Source organism: Rattus norvegicus, chromosome 11 (genome assembly GCF_036323735.1).
Source record: "Rattus norvegicus strain BN/NHsdMcwi chromosome 11, GRCr8, whole genome shotgun sequence".
Taxonomy (NCBI): Eukaryota; Metazoa; Chordata; class Mammalia; order Rodentia; family Muridae; genus Rattus; species Rattus norvegicus.
In genome coordinates, this window is record NC_086029.1 from 56,131,781 (window position 1) to 56,145,948 (window position 14,168).

General features: G+C 42.1%; 1 non-coding gene across 1 annotated transcript; it reads left to right on the forward strand.

Annotated features, from left to right (window-relative positions):
- Positions 1 to 547: 547 nt before the first annotated feature.
- LOC120095745 (small nucleolar RNA SNORA17) lies at positions 548 to 680 on the forward strand. The gene has a single exon (XR_005491537.1). It is a non-coding gene; the product is annotated as a small nucleolar RNA SNORA17 (small nucleolar RNA).
- Positions 681 to 14,168: the final 13,488 nt, after the last annotated feature.

Below are 14,168 nucleotides of genomic sequence, written 5' to 3' on the forward strand. Positions count from 1 at the left end.
AGAGACAAACCTGCAGATACAAGTGGCACATGCTAGTTTAATTGTACACCCCACATGCCATAGAACAACTTGGAAAGAAAAGAAATAGGCCTGTAGTGGATCAACAAGAATAGGTCTCTACACACACCATTGACCAGTCAGACAGGCCATAAACATGAGGGTTCAGAGAGACAATCAGTGTCTAGCCTGAGACATCACATGGGGATTTGGGATTCTGGCATGTAAATTGGGGTGAGGTGGGGAGCATGAACAGCCACTCCGTTACACTCACAGATTCAAGAGCTTCAGTAAATTTATTGTCCCTTCTCCTTGGATCTTTGTTGTGTCTGTTCACTGGTCCTAAATAATCTGTAAGAATACTCTGGATATATTTATTGTGAATAAATGTCAGTGACACAACTTTTCATATTACAAAAGAGTAGTGTTTAAATTCTGATTTCTGTAAGCTCAGTAGTTATTTTTATATTTATATTTTGCACTGCTTTCACAAAATGCTCTGGTTTCCTTTGTCCTCATGGACTCTGATCAAATTAAGATCAGCAATGTGCCTGCCCCTAGAGGCATTTGCAGGTATGGCTGCTGTGTCACATGTAAGTCAGAAGGTGGCAGAGAGGAGAGAGGCTATGATTACTCTCAGCATTCTGACTTATGGACATCTGAATAATTAGTAGCCTAACATTTCCTTGAAAAGCAAACATGAGACGACCTCCACTCCACCTGACCAGGCAGGCCCAGGCAGGATCCCAGAACATGGAGCAAGCTTGAGACCAGAAGAACCCTGCCTGGGACCATGGACCCCGGAGGGGAATGAGACAGACAGAGCAGACCCTCCAAAGAGTCTTTTTCCACTTGGAAAAGCCTGCTGAGAAGCAAGCCTGAGACAACCACCAGACCAGTGCCATCGGGCCTGGACAAGAAGTTAGCCTAAGATGACCACCAGTCTGGCACCCTGTAGGCCTTGGTGGGTAGATGGTGTCCGAGATGACCCCTTCCCGGTGCCATAATGCACAAGCAGAATATAGCATTTCTGAGACCACTGCAGATACTCAGAGACCTCCAGGAGCCACTAGGAGGAGCAAGTAAGTGGTGGAGAAATAGAAAAGGGGGGGTGTGGGCACACTGAAGTGAGGCAGAACTGGACATTCGAAGGTACTGAGAAACAGCCTGATGTGAGTAGCCACTGATGAGACATAGGGTTCTGGCTTGTGCTGCCACTGGGGGCCATGTCTGGGTCCCAGATGTGCCAGCTCTGGACTGCAGCCCAGGAACATGTTCATGTCTGGGGGCTGTGGAGAACTGGCCCTACCCATCACCCGGGCATCCTGGAATAACTGACCCTGGGGATGTGAGAGCAGGAAAGCTGACCCCGCCCCTAGCCAGCTGCAGGGAGAGTAGGCCCTGCATGATGTGGGAATGGCGAGTGAGCCAGCCCTGGGATATGAGCTGGCCCTACCACTCGTCTTCCTTGCAGTGTTGTGGACAAGAGAGAAATACCTTCCTCCCCACTCTCCCCTCACCACCGGAAGCAGGTGGGAGACCTGTCCTGGGGACGTGACAGCAGGAGGGCACGTCCTGCACCTTACCTGACCAGCAAGAGAAGAGCTGACCGTACACGTGGGGTTTGCAGATGAGCCGGCCCGACCTCTTGTCTGCTGGGAGGTAATGTAGACATGAGGGAGCCCTCTGCCTCCTCACCCCTGTCCCTTACTATCTGTGGCAGGATGGAAAGCTGACCCCAGAGTCATGAGAGTGGGAGAACTGGCTTTGTCCCTCACTGACTGCATCACTCAAAGTTGGCGTCGCACCTTGCCTGGGCAGCAGGATAGAGATAGCCCTTGTTTCAAGGGTTGCTGGTGAGCTGGCCCTGTGTGCCTGAAAGTGGGGGAGTCAGGGGGCTGACCATCTCAGCTACTTCTCAGGCCCAGAGCTTTGAAATAGTCCACCCCAACATTTACCTCATGGAGGAACTGCTGGACTGCTTAAGGAGGCAGGGCCTGCAGATGGTTCTCCATGACACAGGACTACCACAGGATATCCTACCAGAGATAGTCCCAGTGAAGTTCCAGTGTCGATAAATTAGCAGAAGCCAGAAGCTTCGTACCAGACCAACAAGTTATTTCAATAAGCGTTTTCAAGAAGAGAAGTATAGACAAACAGGTGTACTGTGGGACACAGTATGAAATACTAGAACTTCCACAATGAGATGTTTTTTCTCTGTTATGGGGGAAGGCTGCAGGTTAGAGTGTGGGTGTTTGGGGAAGGGGGAAATGAGTGGGACTAGGTTGCATGAAATGAAATTCCCAAGAACAAATAAAAGGCTTTAAAAAAAGTTCAGCAATGTGACAGACAGCCCTTGTAAAGGAGTTTGCTTCTCGTTTCAGAAGAGTCGTTTAATCTTGTGACTTAGCACTCAGACTAGTTCTCATGTGTGCTCTCTCTGCCTCAATGAATTTTGCTTTTACTACCATTGATACTCTGATACGATAGTCTAACCCCAACTCTGACTTTTAATAAACACATATCTAGAATATTTTATTAACTGCCCTGCATGTACATTTAGATTATGAGAAAAAAATGGCATTCATAATAATGTGAAGAACTTCCGGAGTGGTCTCTATGAGCCACGATTTCCATATTAGTCCTTTTTTGGGGGGAAAAACAAGTCTAGGTTGCATACTTGGAATGCTTTCACTGCGAAGCCTCGCATGCCAAGCTAAATCCGCTTGCTGCTTCCCTGATCAAATCTCTGAGATTTGTGAAGGACAGCAGGCATTTTCAACTGGTCAGCCCCTGTGTGGAGTCAGATGCCTTTATCCTAAGCTTTAAGTTCACTTGTGCAAAATCCGGGCCCCTAAGCTGTGGACAGCTTTGCGTCAGCTAGATTTATGTGGGCACAATCTCCATCACTTGGCTTGACAAATCATAACGGCAAAGCATACATCACTTTTGAACTCCATAGGTAGCCGTCCTTTATTTGCTTTGGTCTCTTGAAAGTAGTAAATCACTCTGGTACCCCCAAGCGACTTGACCAAAGGCCACAGTAGAACATTAGAAAAGCAAAGGAAAGCGATCTCTGCTTCTACTCTGCATGCCTAAGGAAGAATAAAGTTAAATATCATAAAGGGAGGCAGAGAAGAGGTTTAGAGTCAGACAAACATAATTCTGAATACTGGCAGCTCCACACACTAGCTAGAAAATCTCGTGTTTAAAGTTTAGCCTCTGATCTATGGTATGTAGATACCAAGGCCTGCAGTGTAGTAGCACTGTGACAAGCACAATCTGTCCATAAACCAGCAGCCATAACTGTTCATATCCTCATGTTCTGAGTGAGAATAATAAGCAGATTTCTGTAACACAATAGAACATGAGAAAAAATAATATGAAGCTGGGGTCCCATAGCCGCACAAACAACTCTTAAACTCAGTGGCTCTCACACACAGGACATGAATCTGGGGAAGGGATTTGCAGGAGGAGGTGTGGAAGGACGTTAAAGAGGGAGGATTATTGGTAATTAGAATGGACTTTATATATGTATAATCAAAAGTGTCAAAAAAAACAAAGCAAACTAAAGTTTACAAAAGGAAAGAAAAGAAAATATTAGGTGTGACTGTAAAGGGGTGGAGACTGTCCATTGGATGTTTGCAACAGAATTCTGCAGTCCCATGTGTGAAAGTCTGTACTCCTTCCTGGAAACTGAAACATCACAATACTGAAGTGACACACACATACCAGGAAGTTCCTGTACTTGCCATCTGCAGGACAGTCACATCACTGAATAAATCTATGATTTGACCTGAACCTTTATACCACATAAGGAAAAAATGCTCTTTGCATGTAAGTGACGGAGACTGCAATGCCTAGCCAGGCTGTGAAGAGGATTCAGGGCAGCAAACTGTAGCACCTCCATGGAAGTCCCATGCATACAAGCCCAGGGATCAAGCCTCAGATAAACAATGAGATGCTGAAAAGCTAGGTGCCGCCATCTCGCTATTTAACCATCTTGGTTTTCATTTGTGTTAGCTGATGTTTAAGGCAAATTTCCTACTTAATTCTAATCCATTTTCCTCTTGATCATGAGGGTGTCCATCTGTAGGACATTTATATTTATCTAAACAGTCATGAGCTCAGTCTACTAGATAGGGACTTTAAAGAAAAAAGCTTGCAAAAATTGAAAAGACTGCCACGTCCTTCTCTTCAGGCTCTCGGGACAACTATACATATCTTCAAATGTTTTCCCTCAAATGCTTGTCTATAACCTCCATACATACACTCTGTGTATATAGTCCATAAATGCTTCTGAAGTTTCCGTGAAGACTAAGGTCCCATTCTCTCAGCAAACTGACAGCATCATACATTTGTTGGAAGAGAATAATAATACTTTCTAGTCATTAGAACACATCATTGATATAGATAGCATTTCCAGTAGACTTTTGCTTTAGCGCCCAACAAGGACTCAGGTTTGTACTCACAATGTACCATAGCTTGCAATAGATAAACAGCAGAAATGCCACCGTTGGGGGGAAATTAGTGCTTATAGTCAGCAAGCAATAGGTGAAATCATTTTTTGAGATACAGCTCCTGAAACGTCACATTTTAAGTCCTTCTCCCAACTAAAGTTACAGAAGTGTAGATTTTATTACTATTTAATCAGAGCTCTAATGGTAGCAAGTGTCCATAGTCTGATCCTCAACACCAAAAGAGAAGTGAGAGACAGATAGGGACAGAAAGTCAAAGGGACAGAGAGAAATAATTCGCTACCTCTAACATCTCTAGCTTTCTCTAGAAGAACTTGAATCGTAGTTTCAAGAGATTTTTGACCTTTTTGCCCAAAGAATCATGGCATTGACTAAGCCAATCTCCATCCTATGCTGGGGGAAGGAGGAACATTGATGGGAACGAAGAAGCCTTTAAAGTGTCAAACTGGAAAATGGATCAGCCAAAGTGAAAGGCATTCAGGTGGGGTATTATTAGACAAGCATCAAAGGACACTCTGATACATCAGAGATCTAATGAGTAAGTGGTTTAGAGCCCAAAAGCTGTGATTAGACTTCGAAGCAAAGCTGTGCCTGCTCATGTTCACCATAAACATGCAAGACCGTGTGTTGATGACATGTAGAAAAAACTGAGGCTGATTGCAAAGTGGGGGAAACTTGAATCAACTTGTGCTGAAATTCATTATTTGAGGGGAAATAAATGAATAAAGCTTTTCCCCTTGTGCCAGTGGTCATAAACATTGGTACTAGAAATTCTTTACACAGCAACATCACAAAACATGCTAGGTTCCCTAAGCACAATTTTAAAGGGAATCCATGACTGGGAATTCCAATCTATTGCCTGCTTAGGGGAAGTCCAGAGATGGCTGTGCTATTAAATGCAGTCTGCACTTGGAGTTCCATACCAAAGCATGCTAACACTGCCCCGAAATGTATATCAGTTAAAACTCTAAAGCCCAACTAGACTTCCTATGTCAAAAACCATGGGGGTGGGATCCAAATCTGCATTATAAATTTGTTAGCCAATGTCCTAAGACTTCCAGTTAAAGCTTGAAAAGTAAAGGTATCTATCTCGTATTCCACTCTCTACGACTCTGAATAAAAACAGGGAGATTTCACCTTGAGTTATATTTAGCTATTACAATAGCAAATTCATTTTTTATAGGAATGAGTTTATTGGATATTTTATTTATTACATTTCAAATGTTATCCCCCTTTACCATTCATAAACCCCCTATCCCATCCCCCCTCTCTCTTCTTCTATAAGGGTGTTCCTCCACTCATCTACTCACTTCCCCATCCTGACATTCTCCTGCACTGGGGTGTCTAGCCTTGGCAGGACCAAGGGCTTCTCCTCCCACTGGTGCCCAACAAGCCCATCCTTTCCTACATATGCAGCTAAAGCCATGGGTCAATCCATATGTACTCTTTGAATGGTGGTTTAGTCCCTGGGAGCTCTGGTTGGTTGGTATTGTTGTTCTTATGGTTGCAAACCCCTTCAACTCCTTCAATCCTTCCTGTAACTCCTCCAATGGGAGCCCCATTATTAGTTCAATGGTTGGCTTCGAACATCAAATTCAAAATGATGAGGAATATGGTGAGACTTGGTTTCAACTGAGCATAACAGACGCATGCCTTAACAGACCTCAGGCAGAGAATGGAATTCTACAAAGGAAGAGGACACTGCCCTAAGGTGCAGCAATCACTCATTGCTTGTTTGAAATAGCAAGTTGTGCAGAGTGGTTGTTTTAAAGTCACAGTTCAAAGGGGGTGAAGTAAGTTTAATAAGCATTTATTTCCCAAGACATTGCTATGGAAGACAAATAAACTGATAAGCCTATCCAGGAGGGAAATAAACACAACTGTCTCCTGACAGAAATTTTAGAAAGGAAATTGAAGCACAATCATAACAAAGATTTGTGCTGCCCACACTTGCTTTCCCCCCAACTGCGTTCTCAGACTATTGTTTAGCAAATAGGTATCTCTAGGAGAATGGCCTTGTTTACAGATGAGGAAGAAGTTCAGAGACAAGTTGTTATAGAATAGTATTTACACAACCACAAGATAAACAAAGTAATTTAAGTGACACACAAAACTACATGGAACAATTGCAAAAAAATGTACAATTGCCTCCAATACTTTCTATAATATCTTTCATAATATTTTTATCGATTATTTGGGAATTTCATATTATGAACCCCAAGCACCCTCACTCCCCAATCCTCTAAGATCCACCCCAAACCCTATGACTTCTCTGCCCTCCCTTCCCAACAAAAAGAAGGATAGAAAAAAAAGGTTTAATTTGTGTTGCCCATATATTTACTGGAGTATGGTCAAGCTCCAGGTGGCCTGCACTTTAAAGAAAACAGAGTCTGTCCCCACCGTTACCTTGAACAGAAGTCATCCACTGTGGAGAACTACATTTCAACACCCTTGTCATTTTTTTAGGAGTTTTCTTCCATGGCTTTCTGTCTGTCTAGGCTGTTACTTTTTGGAGTAGGGGGAGAAAGGGTTAGGAGTTGTCACAGAAGCCTTCTATGCCCGTATTTCTTAACCACAAGTCTGCAGTCATCAGTACCATGGCAAAAGTAGATTCCTTTTCCTATACAGCCAGCAGGGGCCATGGATCCTGGACTTACATACTGTCTCTGGTGACAGCACGAGCCACAGACGTGAACATGGTCTCCAGAGGGAGGACATAGACTTTTGCCACTGCATGGGCCATAGACACCACCAGAGCCCTCAGTAGCAGCACAAGCCAAGGACATCAACATGACCTCAGGCAGCAGTACAGGCCATTCACATCAACATGGCCCCAGAAAGCAACATGGATGGCCCACTGACATCAACATGACTTCAGGCTGCAGCACAGAGCAAAGACTTCTGTATGGCCTTTGATAGTAACATGAGTCATGGACATTAGCATGGCCCCCAGCTATAGTAGGACCACTGACCCTGACATGGCCTTCTGCAGAAACGCAGCCTGGTGACATTTCCATGGCTTCAGGGTGCAGCACAGACCATGGGCACCAACATGGCCTTTGGTGGTAACTTAGGCCAAGGACATCAACATGGCACCCAGCTTCTATAGACCTCATGAATCTCAGACTTATCATGGCCTGGGACAGTGGGCCACAGATACCAAAGTGTCCTCCAGGGGCAGTACTGATCATAGGGGTCTTTCCAGGCAATCCAATCCTGGAAATGAAACGTTCTCCATCTTGGACATACTATCCTTGCTCAGAATCAGGGTAATTACGTGGCTGGACAGAGTGTTCAGGGGATGAGTATACGCCAGCTCTAAGCTGCTGCACACCACCCTGTCTGCCCTACTCAGCAGTAATGTGTTCCCCCGCCCACCACACCCCTCTCTTACATCTGTCATTGCCTTCATGTTCCCAGTTCCACCTCTCTTTATACATATACACATACACATACATAACATACACATGCACATGCACATACACATACGTATGCACACATAACCCAAACAGCTCAAAACCTCTGGCCTCTAAAGCACCATAAAAACTGGACCATTGCAGAAACTCCTCAGATTCCCTCTTGTTTCCCAGAGTCAAGGTGATCTTGTGGCTAGGCAGGGTGTCGGTAAGAGGGGATGAGGATGGGGAATAGGTTCTGTACAAACCCCTGCTGCCGCACACCTCCCTTTCCTGTATGTATGGTGCCTAAAGGCTCACCAGATTTGACCTTTGTGCTTAAAGCATTCATGCAGCTACAGCACCCTCTGTGACTCCCAATAGTGTAAGCAGCATGCTGATGGGCTCAGGACCAGACCCTGTCATCAGTGCTGGGTGCCCCATGGCTCATCAGCCATGACTTTTGTGCTTGTAGCCTACTAGCTGAAATGTGGCAGCAAAGATCCATCATTCCTTGGAAAGATAGGATATTTTTTATTTACATTTCAAATGTTATCTCCTTTCCCGTCCATAAGCCCCTATCCCATCCTCCCTTCCCCTTCTTCTATGAGGGAGTTCCCCCACCCATCCACCCACCCCTTCCCGCCTCCCCACCCTAAGCCATCTCATTAGGGAATTGATCAACTGATGCCTGGTTAAGAAAAACAAAATTCCAACATACAACCAAATACAAAGACTTGTATCATGATATAGAAAATAATTAGGAGGTGCTAGAATAACCCAAAGGAGCAAGTAAGAGCAGAAAACTGGTGATGCATTTGAGACAGGAGGACAAAGGAAGGGATGCTATTCTTGCCTTCAGTGGGACAAGAGCTGTGCTCACCAAGGGTGCTAGGGTACAGCAGGTTGCCTGTTGGAAGCCTAGCCTTGGGTGGAACTGGAGGGAGGAGTAGAAGCAACCAGATCTGTTTCCCAGCAGCAAGGGGAAAGACTCTCCCAAGTGTCTGCCCGGTTCTGACTTCCATTATTGTTGCAGTCTTACCCACCAGGCAAACTTAAATAAAAGCCAAGTGGTGAGGACACATAAGACTATAGTTTGCATGTTGTCCTACCATGACAGCTACAGAGGAAGGGTATCAGCTCTGAAATCAAATGGATAAAGAAGTACTAACGCGATAATAAGACAAGAAAAGACAAAAGTTTCAAAACAAGAAACAGCTTTGTTTCTATGTCACTTACCACACTTTAATGAGCTATGTATATGTCACAGGTAGGACAGGAATATTGTACATAAATGATACATAAAAGACAAGGTTCCTATTCATTCTGTAATCTCAGCTGCTTGCTAAAAAGGTAACTATTGCCATTTATTTTTTGCTTATTTCTAAAAACTTGTCATGACCAAAATTAATACATATTTTAAAGATATATTTATTTCATTTTATGTTACTATTTGCTTGTATGTACATATGTATACATGTGCACAGTGTCCACTGAGGCCAGAGTTCTGAAACTGCATTCATTAAAAGTGAAATGACTGCAGTTGCCTTTGTCCTTCAAAATATAACCACAAAACAGGAGAAGGGCAGAGTGGTTGAATTTTAAAGAGCAGGATGGTTTTAAATGCCACTTTTTTTGTTTGTTTGCTAAGAAATCTGAAACCCTGGAGTGGGAGTCACAGGTGGTAGTGAGGCTCCATGCAAATGTTGGAAATCAAACCTGAGTCTCCTGCAGGAGCCGCAAATGCTCTCACTAGCTGAGCCATCTGTTTAGCCACCAAAAAAATGTTTTTACATGCACAAGGATTATGTGGGGGGACAGGGGATAGAAGCATCAGTTTCTGTCTTCTCTTTTACTATAGATATATGTTGTGTGCTTGTTATAATTTGATTTTCTTTGGGTCTCCATTTGGGGGGAAAAGTCTCCGTTTAATGAACAAATAGGTTTCTTTCAGACTCTTTGCTGTTAAAGCCAATTGTCTTAGTTAGGTTTTTGTTGCGGTAATAATAATGAAAATAATCAGAAGTAACTTAGATAGACAATGATTACACTTCCCTATTGCAGTCCATCACAAAAGGAAGTCAGGGCAAAAACTCAAGGAAGGAGCCTGGATGCAGGCACTGAGGTTGAGTCCATGGCTTACTCAACCTGCTTTCCATATAACCCAGAAACACCTACCCAGAGGTGGCACTTGCCGCAGTGACCTCACACATCAATCAACAATCAAGAAAATGCCTGATAAGCTTGCCTATAAGATAACCTTATGGAAGCATATTCTCACTTGGGATTCCCAAATGACTCTAGATTTATGTCAAGTTGACAAAAAATCCATAAACAACCAACCAGAACACTAGTACAGTACAAATATGAAGGAATGCTTATAAAACTGCTTGTCCCGTGTCTTTCTTCCATTTTTGGTATTCAGTTAGCATGTGTTAGGCTGGAGGCACTATAGCTAAAAGCAGAGCCTAAGTGGGATATGGGAATTAGAAGTAAGACCCTGAAATACGGAGCTCGTTCCACTTACATCTCATAATCAATGTTATTTATAATTCATATCCACATGTATGGGAATGTTTAGACTCCAGATGTTGCCAACATGTGCATCTTTGCCCCCAGGCAAATGTACATACCAATGTTCTTAGGAGGCCATACATAAATAAGTCCTGATCCTCTCTGTCTTAGCCAGGACAACTCACTTGCCTCCAAACAGTTGAGAGCTTTTGAGGTAACAGACACATGATCTTCCATTAAGTCTTAACCTCTGATATCCTCAGATTTCTTAACGAATACAAAACTAAGTGGCATTTTAATCTAGTCTGCCCTTTAAAATTCAACACGTCTGCTCTTCTCGTGTTTTGTGGTTACATTTTGAAGGACAAAAGCAATCCCAGTCATTTTATCTCTAGTGAAAGAAGTTTCAAAATAAGGGCAAAAATCTCTGGGTAGGTGGGGGGAGAACATTGCCTGATCCATGTAGTTTCTCCATGAATCTTATGAAGAATTAGAGAGAGGTTCCTCACTTCTCTTCCCAGAAAGATAATGACAAAAGAAAGTGTTAGAAAATGAACGTGATGACACATTATAAATTTAGGTATCTGTTACTTTTAATGTTTTCAAAAAAAATAAATCACAGCTAGCTAGCTTTCACAGTCCCAGAAGCATAAGCAGGCTGCCAGAGGAGAAAAAGCATCAGTGGTCTTACCTAGCTATGAATTGCAAGACCAACCGCTGGTCAAGATCTGCCCCTCTTTCCAGTTAACAGTGGTGAGTGTACAGACTAGGAATGTGCAAAGTGCCGAGAATTAGTGACAGATGAGAGATGAGTCCTAAACAACACATTTATAGCATTCCCTTTAAGACTCAGGGAACATTGAAGAAGGTAGGCATGCAGAATGTAAAAGCCAGAAGACAAAGCCATTGCAGTTATGAATCCTAAGCAACTGTAGACGTCTGCCTTGGGTCTGCAGAAGAATGGACCATCAACAGTCAGGCATCAGTGGGAGCATCTCAGTAGGCTTTATTCCTTAGTGCTGAGATATTTGCAACAGACAGATTCAGGGGAAAGGGAAGTACGTTGCCAGTGTACCCTCTGGGGACCTACCAGGTTCCAGTGGGTAGTTTCTAACCCAATGGTTACACTGATGTTCCTGCTAAATGAAACAGGTGACAGAACCAAACCGAATGCCATGAATATTGGAAAGGGACTGGAAGCAGGAAAGTGGGTTTGATAGAGATGGGAAGGGAATGAGAGTGAATGAGATCTGTGCACATCATGGACACGTAGGAAAACTCATTGAGAAAATTTTAAAATTTAAATAATGAGCAAAGGTTCTGTAAGCAGTCAATGGGAATGGTGTGGAAAACTGTATACTTAAGGAAGGAAAAAGTGTCAAATTTTGGACATGATTATGAAATTTTCAAAATGAAGAGATCTTAGTAGAAACATGCTGTTGCTGATGAAAAGTCAAACTCTGAATATTTGATTTGTCATAGCTGTCTTTACCTTTTTTAAAAAATGTTAAACAGCATATATTTTAATAAAGGATAAAACAAAACCAAAAATCTAATTAAAAAGGTGACTTCAAAATGATGATATTCTTCAGCATATTAAAATTGTTCAATTAGCTTAAAAAATGAGACTGCTTGGATCACTAGCACGGGTTATGAAAGACAGTGAGCTCTGATGCCTTTGGACATCATTGCCAAAGATCAGGGTTAACCTGAAGGATCTTTACCCTGGATATGTGAAAAACGTAGGCTCCGCTTTGGGAAATGTTGGAATAAAAAAGCAAGTGAATTTGCAATGAATAGTAAGCTACTCTTGGTTTGAAATCATCGGTATATTAAGTGCAGTGTTCTAGAAGACATTAAGGATTATGCTGGCGTTTTACTGACTTACAAAGGCTTTTTAAAGGCCACGAGGACACAGAATTATGATCCCCAAGGAACAATTCTTCAATTCATTCCAAGAAAGTCGAGAATACTTCTGCATAATTTTTTATTCAATTCTGAATCCCAGTTGTGCAAGAGAAAAAGGGCATTCCAAGAGCAAGTTCAGAGGTATTGAGGCATGTATAGATAGAAGAGCAAGACACTTGGTATGCTTTCTGATCTGATATATACATATGTATATATGCATATATATATGTATATATACATATGTATATATGCATATATATATGTATATATACATATATATATATATCAGATAGCAGGGCAAAAATGAAGGGTAGGGAGGGAATGTGTCACAGATTTTGAGACATATTCAAACACTTTGGTCTCTTTAATATGAAGAAGCCACACTGAACTACAGAACCATGTGTTTCATCATAGCACATTCATGACCACATGTTAACAGAGAGGAAACTGAAAGGGACCCACCAGCATTGGCTATTTGGCTACAACTCAAACATTCTCTGCATTTCAATCTTCATTGTACCAGCGTGCAAAATGACACTGGAGTTATACTGTGTTCATACCATATTAAAATAAGCAGAAACTTGGCTATTTGTGTGTGTTTTTTAGAGACATGAATGTTACTGAATAAACAGAATGAACCCAAACCCACTCAGAGAGGTCTACATCTTTACTGTGCTTAACAGTGTTAATGGAATCTCATCCATGAAGTATATAGATAACATAGTCCCAGAGAAGCCACAGACTTGTCCTAGTTCCACACCCTGGGCTTCTGGAGCCAAAAGGAAGATTTAATTTATTTTGCAATCTATCCAGGAAGTGGCTGTCTTTCCTCAGCTGTGTCTCCTGCATTTCCCAGCCCATTGGCAATGTGATTCTTGTACACAGCCTGAAGTATTTCAAAATCGGTGTTCATGTTATTCTCAATACCTTCTTTATCCAATCTGCTTGCCCAACTCCACACCCATCCTTCTCCCCTGACCAAGCATTACTGACTGTGTGTGTATGATAGTGTATGATAGTGAGTGAATGTGTGTAAGAAGCAAGGGCTCTTCAATGGTCTATGTAATGGCGAAACAAGGAGAAGGGAGCAAATATGTATTGATCACCTAGAATTTATCAATCAATAGGATTAGTTTTAGATCATTAAATTGTTTTATGACACAGTACCCCAATGTAATCTTGCCCATTCTTACCCTATTTCTTCTGTTATACTTTGCTGAATTTATTAAAGGAATTGTTTTCTTATTTTTCTTATAAATATTTTCTTTAAATAATACTTATATCACTAAAGCAAATATCTCTCTCAGTCATCTCCAAACCCCTGTATATTATGTGTATAGATAGGTAGGTAGATAGGCAAGTTGATAGATAGATAGATAGATAGATAGATAGATAGATAGATAGATAGATAGATAGACAGACAGATAGATGCTACATAGATGTTGCATAAATTTAAATCAAAGAATTAAAACTCATGGCTATCATTTAAAAATCTCTTTTGACTCAAATTTTATCACCTATCATGGAGAGAAATTCACACTCAGGATCATTTTTTCACTTCTTTCCAGGTATTTGGCGATATAGAGTAATGATGCCCCCAAATCTCAGTTATTATTACATTGCAGTCATGACATCTTATATATGAGAGCTCAGGCACTGTTTAATGAATTAGAGACGAGAGAACATTAGGTACTGGATAGGTAAGAAGACCCAAATCATGATATTACAATCTGAAAGCCAAGACTATCATTAGTACAAGTCTTTCTGTTCCCAGGCCTTTCTCCTGCTGAGTAAGCTGACAAGCCACAGGGATCCAGTTTAATGATGAATGAGACCTAAAACTATTGAAACCAACATCAAAGATGAACTAGTGAGA